A 9,448-nucleotide genomic window follows, 5' to 3' on the forward strand; every position below is an offset into this window, starting at 1 on the left:
TGGCCCGGGGCCCCGTGCTGGCAGCCACTGCCCCCAGCACAGGAGCATGCGAATGCCTGTCCCCTCCCCGCTGCCACCCGCTTCATACCTGTGTTGTGTGTCAAGGGGCACTGTACGTAGCTCAGAGGCAGAAAGCAAGGGGTGCCTAGGTGTGGAGTCGGGGTGTGGCCGGGCAGCGGGGTTTCCGCCCACCACCGTGAGCCCCGTGTTGCCCAAAACCCGGAGGGCGCAGTGGCGCGGGCCTGCCGTGGGCAACGCCTGTGGATGCAACGAGCCTCCCTGCCCCTGCCGTCCCCTCCCCACCACCCAGCCACACACGCGTCTGCCTGGCTCCGACAGGGTCCCTGGTCGGGACTGGGAACAGCCCGCCATGGGGTCCAGGTCCCACCTCCTTCCCTACCAGGAGTTCAGGCAAAGAACAAGAAGGGGAAAAGGAAGGCAGGAAACCACCTCTACACATTATGGAAAGAAAATATTTTTGTCGATTCTTATTCTTTTATAATTACGCGTGTAAGAAGTGGGCTCATTAAACAATCCCAGATGGGACACTGCCGCCAGCCTGAGGCTCTTTCTAGGCCCTGGCACTGCCCTAGCGGAGGGGATGAGGGTGTCACGCTTGTCCGCCGGGCCGAGCCGGGCCCCACCGTGCGCTGCCCCGGAGAGGACAGTCCGACTGTCCCTAAGTGTTCAGGGGACCTGGCCCCTGACGTCACACCTTTTGTGTCCTTGAACTCGTCTGCAGGCTTTGCTCCGCTCCCAGGAAAGGCCACCAGCCAAGGCACCAAGCAAGGCGCCGGTGACCGTGCTTGGCCCTTGGGCCTCCTAACAGGACGGGGACTGCCATGCTCAATCCCCTTTCTAGATACTTTTGGAAGCCCCACTCTGAAGTCTCAGTACAGTCAGGTGCAGTGGCGCATGCCTATGATCCCAGCTACTCAGGAGGCTGAGGCAGGAGGATCACGAGTCCCAGCCTAGGAAACTTACTGAGACCTTGTCTCAAGGTGCTAAGGATGAAGCCTAGTGCCAAAGCCTTGGCACTTCCGTCCCCAGTTTCACCACTACAGAGCACACCTCAGTCCTAAAAGTATATTTAGGGTTGAATGTGGTGGCACACACTTACAGTTGCAGCACCCTGGAGGCTGAGGCAGGAGGATTGCCACAAGTTTGAGGCCAGCCTGGGCTACATAGTGAGATTTAATATACACACACTTAGTGGCCACCAGTGTGTCTCCCACATCTTGCCGTGAACCATCAGTTCGTGTGTGTCTGCCCACTGGTAGGTGCTCGTCCACGCCTTGAGTTCTGCACGTCAGCTTGGTTGTACAGGAGTGCCTTACCACGCTGCCTTTACGATTCCATGGTGTAACTATACTTGGACGTACTTCCCCAGTTCCCTGGTGATGGCGCAGAAGTAGCCAGAGAGAAAATGTGGGTGAGAGGGTGTGGTTTGTGTCAGTAACGCTTTACAGGAGCAGGCAGGCAGCCGCACAGATGTGAGCTACGGCCGGACAACCAACGCCTGGTATAAAAGCCCCTGAAACAAATGGCCGCAGGCCCGGGGATTTAGCTCACTGGTTCCGCCGCCTGCCTCATAAGCACAAGATCCCGAGTTCTTCCATTCCTGGTACCAAAAAAAAACAAACAAACATCGTTCTGTTGGCAGGAATAGAAAATGTTACTTGCTTAAACCACTGTGGAATCGGGTGAGGGAGGGCACAGTGGAAATCCACAGCCCACGGTGATACCAGGATGATAAAGGCCCTCCAGCGATGTGAGGGAAAGATAATTCCCAGCCTGTCGGACGTCACGTACACCGAGTTCAAAGAATGAATTCTAGGAACAAGAGGCTAAGAGCGGGAAATAATGGGGTGGACAGTGGCTGCCTGAGCAGGACAGAACTGCCCAGGAGCCCACTTCTCAAAGGAGACTGATAGAACAAGATCAACCAGTGAGATGACAAGAAACATGGACCCTTGACTTACAAACTCAGTTGTTCTCCAGGGCTGGTTGTAACTCAAGTTGGTCAATGGGAGGCTCAGGCTCCTCTACACAGCCTTCAAAGTCTCCCTCCTGTACACACAGGCAGAGCTGTGTCCTCAGAACCCCTACAGGGCTCCGGAGACAACAGGACGACATCCTTTCCCGTGGGGTTCACTGAGAACCCTGGGCAGGTGTCTCTCTCAGGACACTGAGACCATCTGCCTGGAAGAAAGTGCGGCCTGAAATTGCGCAGGACAGAGACTTTGACGGCCGCGTAGAGGCAGGAGCCTGACCGACTTGTTACAAGCAGCTCTCTCTCTTTTTTTTTTTTTTTTTTTGGTACCGGGGATTGAACTTGGGTCCTTGTGCTTACAAGGCAGGCCACCGAACCGCTGAGCTAAATCCCCGGCCCAGAAGCAGCTCTCTCAAACGTCCTGAGTTCGTAAGTCAAACGTCGACTATGGTACACATTCACATGGCTCCTTCACCCGGCTTCTCCAAGCCTGACGTCTTGCCTGCCACAGCACACTGGCAAAACCCAGAAACCGGTGTTGCTACAATGCAATTAACCAGGCTCTGGACCTTATTTGGATTTTACCAGTTTTTCTATACCAGTTTTTTAACCAGTTTTTCCAACACCCTCACACACACGTTTCCTCACCACAGCGGAACTCCTTCCTGGTACCCCCTGAAATTTACATCCGCCCCACTTCTGATCTCTTGACTATAAAGAGAAAACTCTTGAGCTGGGCCTGGTGGCGCACGCCTGTAGTCCCGGCACTCGGGAGGCTGAGGCAGGAGGATCGCTGTGAGTTCGAGACCAGCCTGGGCTACACAGTGAGTTCCAGGTCAGTCTCAAGTACACAGTGAGACCCTGTCCCTAAATAAATAAATAAAAATAAAGAGAAAACTCTGGCATTTGCATGATCAGATCTTTATGACAGCTCAGTCTGATGTCATGAACAGGAAGCAAGATTTTTGAAATGGAATCTTTTCCTTCAGTGTGATTTTTGTGTTTATTTGAAGCCAAAGAAAAAGAGGCTTGAGGGCCAGGAATTTAGCTCAGGGGTTCCACCGCCTGCCTCGCAGGCGGAAGGTCCCAAGTTCAATCACTGATACCACAAAATAAAAAAGAGGATTGGGATTCAGAGTCTGAATTCCCGGCACTCTGATAGGCTGAGGCAGGAAGTTTTGAGCCCAGCCTGGACGACTGAGCAATTTAACAAGACCCTGTCTCAAAATAAAACATTAAAACGGATGGGGATGGAGCTCAGTTTGAAGACCCTGGGTTCAATCCCCAATGTGGGGAGAAATAAAAAAGGAGAGAAACTATCCAGAGCTACTCCAAAAGCTTTGCATTTTCCGTAGGAGGTGGAAACTGCTCACAGTAGCAGTACCTGCTCAGTGACAGAGCCTGCCCACTTACCTGTGCTCCTCACGGTGACACTCGAGGTCCACAGTGAGGCCATGGCTCCAAGCAGGCTCCATAAAGAGGAATAAATGTTTCCCCACAAGGAGGTACATCAGGTTGCTGCAGAAAGTCATCGAATCCCTGCTGGGCACGGTGCTGCCCGCCTGTCATCCCACACGGAAGGCAGAGGGAGGAGGATTACTTAGAGTTTGAGCCCAGCCTGGGCTACACAGCGAGACCCTGTCTCTATAAAACTAAAAGAAAGTCATCAAGCCCCAACTGTACACTTAACTATGGAGGAGCAGGCTTCCTGCACAAACCTCCTTGTCTCCCTGGGGCTGACCGTCCTCCTCCTTCCTCCTATGTGGGAGTTAAAGAGATCAGTCCCTCAAAAGGTACATTAGAGGGCTGGGGATTTAGCTCAGTGGCACCACGCCGGCCTCAAAAGTCCAAAGTCCTGAGTTCGATTCCCAGTACCAGAAAAAAAAAAAAAGTGCATTAGAGGCCAGCTTGAGGCTGCCTATGACATCTTCCTTTGGGACTCTGTCCCTGTTAGTCCAGAAGGACTTAGGAATATCGCTTATCTCTTCACCCACTGCATCTGCAGTTTTCCTGAAATTTTAAGCAACTTATGACCAAAAGAATGTTTGCAAGCCAGGAGTGGTAGCGCACGCCTGTAATCCCAGCACTCGGGAGGCTGAGGCAGGAGGATCGCTGTGAGTTCCAGGCCAGTTTGGGCTACATAGTGAGATCTGTCTCAAAAAACAAAAAACAAAAACAAAAAATGGTTGCACACCTGTAATCCCAGTAATCAAGAGACTGAGGCAGGAGGATCGCTGTGTGTTTGACACCAACCTGAACTATATCTATGGCGAGACCCTGTCTCCAAAAAACAAAAAAAGAATGATTTCCTTCCAAAGCTGAAAACCTGGGATTTCTCAATGAGATTCATGGCGGGAACAGCTGATGAGAAATTATTTTCTTTTTAGTTTTTGCTCTGAAATAACGTTAGGCTCCCAGAAACGTCACAGAAGTTGTATGGGGCTCCCTAACACCTTCTCCCAGCTTCAGGGAGCAGTGACCCCTCCAGGAGCAGAAGGGCCAGCTGAGCTCTGAAGCCAGGAGGTCAGCTCCTCTGGACGCCAGGGGCCATCAGCCCCCGGGCCTTCTGTGGCCCAGGATGTCACACTGCCTCCTGCCATCCCGCCTCCTCAGTCTCGCGCGGCCCCTCACCTCTGTTCCGTGACCTCTTCCCAGAGAACTGCCGGCGGTTTTACACGATGTCCCTCGGTTTTGGTTTTGCCCGGTGAGGAGCTCACGATAGACTGTGGTCACGCATTCCTGGCGGGATCCCAGAGGGTTCCGGGAGGTGCCCTTCCACCGGGGTCAGTGACCTTGCTCTCATCTGATATTAGTACCGCCCACTGCCCACGGCAAAATAGCTACTTTTCTCTTTGTTGTGAACAAGCGCCTTAGGGAAGAATCCGCATAAGCTATGCAAATATCCTGCTTCTCGGTCTACTTTCTCCTACTCAATTTTTTTTTTTTTTTTTTGGATCAGGGATCGAACTCAGGACTTCGTGCTTGCGAGGCAGGCGGTGGTACCACTGAGCTAACTCCCCAGCCCTTATAAGAGAAAATTTTGAATGAGCAGCATTTTAGGCTGAAGTTCATTTTGATCTGAAAATGATTTCCATGGTGAAAAGAGAAAAAGTCCCACTATTTTTATACTTGGCGATGCGCTCAGTGAAATGTCAAGGAATTTATGTATGGTGACAGACATCTACACGTGTTGTTTGAACTGGCATCATGTAAAAATGAATAGGCAGCCAGGTGTGGCAGTGCAGGCCTGTAATCCCAGCACCCAGGAGGCTGAGGCAGGAGGATCGCCACAAGTTTGAGGCCAGCTTGGGCTACATAGTGAGACCATATCAAAATTTTAAAAATAGGAAAAACAGAAATATAAAGGGACTATCTTCTCTTTGTTTGTTTCTTTTTTTTTTTTTTTTGAACTAGGGATCATCAAACTCAGGACCTTGGACTTGTGAGGCAGGTGGCAGAACCACTGAGCTAAATCCCTGGGCCCTGTCTTCTTTTAACTCAATTATAAAAGTAACACATAGACAGGCACAGTGGTGTATACCTATCATCCCAGCATTCCGGACGCTGAGGCAGAAGAATCACAAGTTTGAGCCTAACCTGGGCCAATTATCGAGTTAGAGAGACACTGGCTCAAAATAAAGAATAAAAGCCAGGGGCTATACCTCCGTGTGAACGTCTCGGTTTCAATGCCAAGTTCCAGAAGGGCAGAAGGGGGAAAAGAAGAGATGTTTTTAAAGAGTAAATATTTATTTGTTTATTTTGCATAGCACAGCATTTATCACTGCACGTCAGGCACACGTAACAGTAACACTCATCACGGACGGCGCCTGTACGCGGCACAGCCGCCTCTTTTTTCCATCAATCCCCTCCCCTCCCTACGTGCAAAAGCTTTGTTTCATGTTTTCCTTCTGTATTTTTTTCACTCATCCCGTCCTCGCCGTCCCATTTTAACATTTTTTCCCCATGTCCCGATATCTATTATCCATTTTAGTCCTGATTTCCATTTCTGCTTTCTCAGAGCAGAGAAACACTGCAGTGTTCATTTTTGAATTTTCTTTCTTTCTTTACTTACTTACTTTTGGTTCCAGGGATCGAAGTCGGGCCCTTCCGCTTGCGAGGCAGGCGGTGACACCACTGAGCTCAATCCCCGGTCCAACAATGGAGCATTTAAACACGTGTGTCCAATTTATTTCACTGAGGCTTATGGTCTCCAGGTGCATCCATTTAGCTAGAAATATCTGAAGCTCATCCTTCTTTATGGCAGAATAGCACTCCGTTGTATATATTTTTTTAAAGCCCACATCTTCTTTATTCATTGGTTGCTTGGCCTTTGGGCTGTTTCCAAGATTTAGCTATTATAAACTGTAAACTATAAACATGGGTGTGCATATATCACTGTGGTACAATGCTTTTAATTCTCTCTCTCTCTCTCTCTCTCTCTCCCTCTCTCTCTCTCTCTCTCTTTCTCTCTCTGTGCTGGGAATCAAACCGATGGCCTTAGACTTGCCAGGCAGGTGCTGTGCCAGTGAGGTACATTTTTTCCCGAGCCCAAGGAAATATATATTTGAAAGATAAATTTTAAGTGAAAAGTAAGATCCCTTTTCCAGTCATTTTGACCTAGAATAGCAAAGGTAATTCCGTGTTGGGGTTTCCTTCTAGAGCAGGGGGCTGGGGAGATGACCGGGGACACAATGAATGACCAAAAGCTGATGGCTAGGCTGGGTGTGGTGGCGCATACCTGTCATCCCAGCACTCGGGAGGCTGAGGCAGGAGGATCGCTGTGAGTTCGAGACCAGCCTGGGCTCCATAGTGAGTTCCAGGTCAGTCTCAACTACAGAGTGAGACCCTGTCTCAAAAAAATGAAAAAAGAAAGAAAGAAAAAAAAAAAGAAAAGAAACAACTCCAAAGAGACTCAGCCACTTTATCTTTTTTTTTTTCCTGTTTCTTTATTTTTGTTTTTTTGAGACAGGGTCTCACTATGTAGTTCAAACTGGCCTTGAACTCACTCTGTAGCTCGGCGATCCTCCTGCCTTAGCATCCAAGAGCTGGTGTTACAGTCCTGTGCCACCACGCCGGGTCAGCCACCTTATCTTTGACAAAGGAGCCAAGCACCTCCACTGGAAGAAAGATAGTCCCTGGTCTGGGAATTTAGCTCATTGGTGCAGCCGCCTGCCTCACAAGCACAAGGTCCTGAGTTGGATCCCCGGTACCAAAAAGAAAGGCAGTCTCTTCAATATATAGTGCTGGACCTAGCATGCCCCAGCCCTAGGTTCAATCCCCAGTGCCCCCCAAATGAATAAAGAAATAAAAACTGGTTTTCTACATGCCAAAGATTAAGACTAGACCCATATCTTTCACAGTCCACTAAACTAAAATCAGAATGGATTAAAGACCTAAATATTAAAACAGAAACACTAAATCTGGTCGCAAAACAGGTAGAACTCTTGAAGGCATTGGTGTAGGCAAAGACGACTTTATGAACAAAACCCTGATCACATAGGAAATATCACCAAAAAAATCAACAACTAGGGTCTCATCTCATTAAATACCTTTGCACAGCAAAAGATACCACTGACAGAATGAAGAGACGACCTAAACTGTGGGAAAAATGTTTGCCACCTGTTTCTCAAAGAACTAATATCTGGAATATATAAAGAACTCAAGCCAGTCACGGTGGCACATGGCCAGTAATTCCAGCCCTCAGGAGGCTGAGGCAGGAGGATTACTGAGAGGTTGAGGCCAGCTCGGGCTCCATAGTGAGTTCAAGTCCAGCCTGAACTACACAGGGAGACCCTGTCTCCAAACAAACAAACAAAAAACCTCAAGGGGCCAGGGATTTAGCTCAGTGGTGCCTCGCCTGCCTGGCAAGCTCAAACTCCTGAGTTCAATTCCCGGTATCCCCCCAAAAAAGAAACAATAAAATTAGACCCCACACACACTCAAATTTAAAGACTATGTCCAAAAACGGGTACCTGAATGAACAGCCACTACTCAGATGAAGAAGTAGAAACAGCAAATAAACATATGAAAGAACGTTCAACATCACTGGTCATTTGAGAGATGCAGATGAAAACAACGCTGAGACTTCATCTCGCCCCAGAAAGAATGGCTGCTATCAAGAAATCAAGCAATAAGAAATGTTGGTGGGGTTGTGGAGGAAAAAGAAACCCTTCTCCACTGTTGGTGAGAGTGTAGACTGGTGCAACCACTGTGGAAATCAGTGCGGAGAATCCTCAAAAACTAAAACTGAGGTTCCAGCCGGGTGTGGTGGCGCACGCCTGTAATCCCAGCAGTCGGGAGGCTGAGGCAGGAAGGTCGCTGTGAGTTTGAGACCAGCCTGGGCTCCATAGTGAGTTCCAGGTCAGTCTAAACTACATAGTGAGACCCTGTCTCAAAACAAACAAACAAACAAAAAACTGAGGTTCCACTTGACCCAGCTTTCTTGGTATCCTCCCAAAAGAATTTAAAGTATCGTAGGGCCGGGGATTTAGCTCAGCGGTTCGGTGGCCTGCCTTGCAAGCGCAAAGACCCGAGTTCAATCCCCGGTACCAAAAAAAAGAATTTAAAGTATCGTACCACAGCGGTATATACACACCCACGTTTATAGAGACACAGCCTGTAAGAGCAAAATCTTAGAAACAGCCCAATTGCCCATCAACTGATGAGCGGATAAAGATGTGGGGTTTTTTTTTTTTAATACAATGGCGTACTACTCTGCCACAATGAAGGGTGAGCTTCAGACGTTTCTAGCTAAATGGATGCGCCCTGAGACCATACCCTAAGGGAGAAAAACCGGACACACGTGGAAATATTGCATCGTTCCTCTGGCTTGAGAAACGGAAAGTGGAAAAGAGGAACAAAATAAGGATAACAGACACTGGGAAATGGGAAGAAAATGTTCAAATGAAAAGGGGAACAAGGGACGGAGCAGGGGGAAAGGAAAGAAAGGACGAGGGAAAAAGAATACAGTGGACCCTCAAGTTCCGCCCGGCCTGTATAGGAACAACTCGGGTTAAATAGGTTCAGGCGGAAGAATCACCTGCCTCTTGTTATGTATACCGTGCACCCAGGAAACATCCTGATCTCAGCTGCGCTGACTTACAATCAAGTTGCGTAACAATCAGGCCTTGGGAACCAATCGAGTTCTTAAGTCAAGGGTCCAGTGGAAAAGGAAGAAACAGAAACAAAGCTTTTGTAAATAAGGAGGGGAAAGAGGAGTGGAGGGAGGGCAATGGGAGAAAAAGAGGCAAGATACACCATGAACAGGCATAAATTCCCTCCGATGAATGTTATCATTACATATATCTAAAAACGTACCAATAAATGTTTTGCTTAAAAAAACAATTCCGAAGCGTTACCTAGTGACGACCAAAAGCTTGCTTTGCTTTCATCCATTCCAGCACCCCCAGTCGACAGAGGAACAGCCAATCATTGCGGCCCCAAGCCCCGCCCCAG

The sequence above is a fragment of the Fukomys damarensis genome, unplaced genomic scaffold (assembly GCF_012274545.1).
Source record: "Fukomys damarensis isolate Sample0158 unplaced genomic scaffold, DMR_v1.0_HiC HiC_scaffold_37, whole genome shotgun sequence".
Lineage (NCBI taxonomy): Eukaryota > Metazoa > Chordata > Mammalia > Rodentia > Bathyergidae > Fukomys > Fukomys damarensis.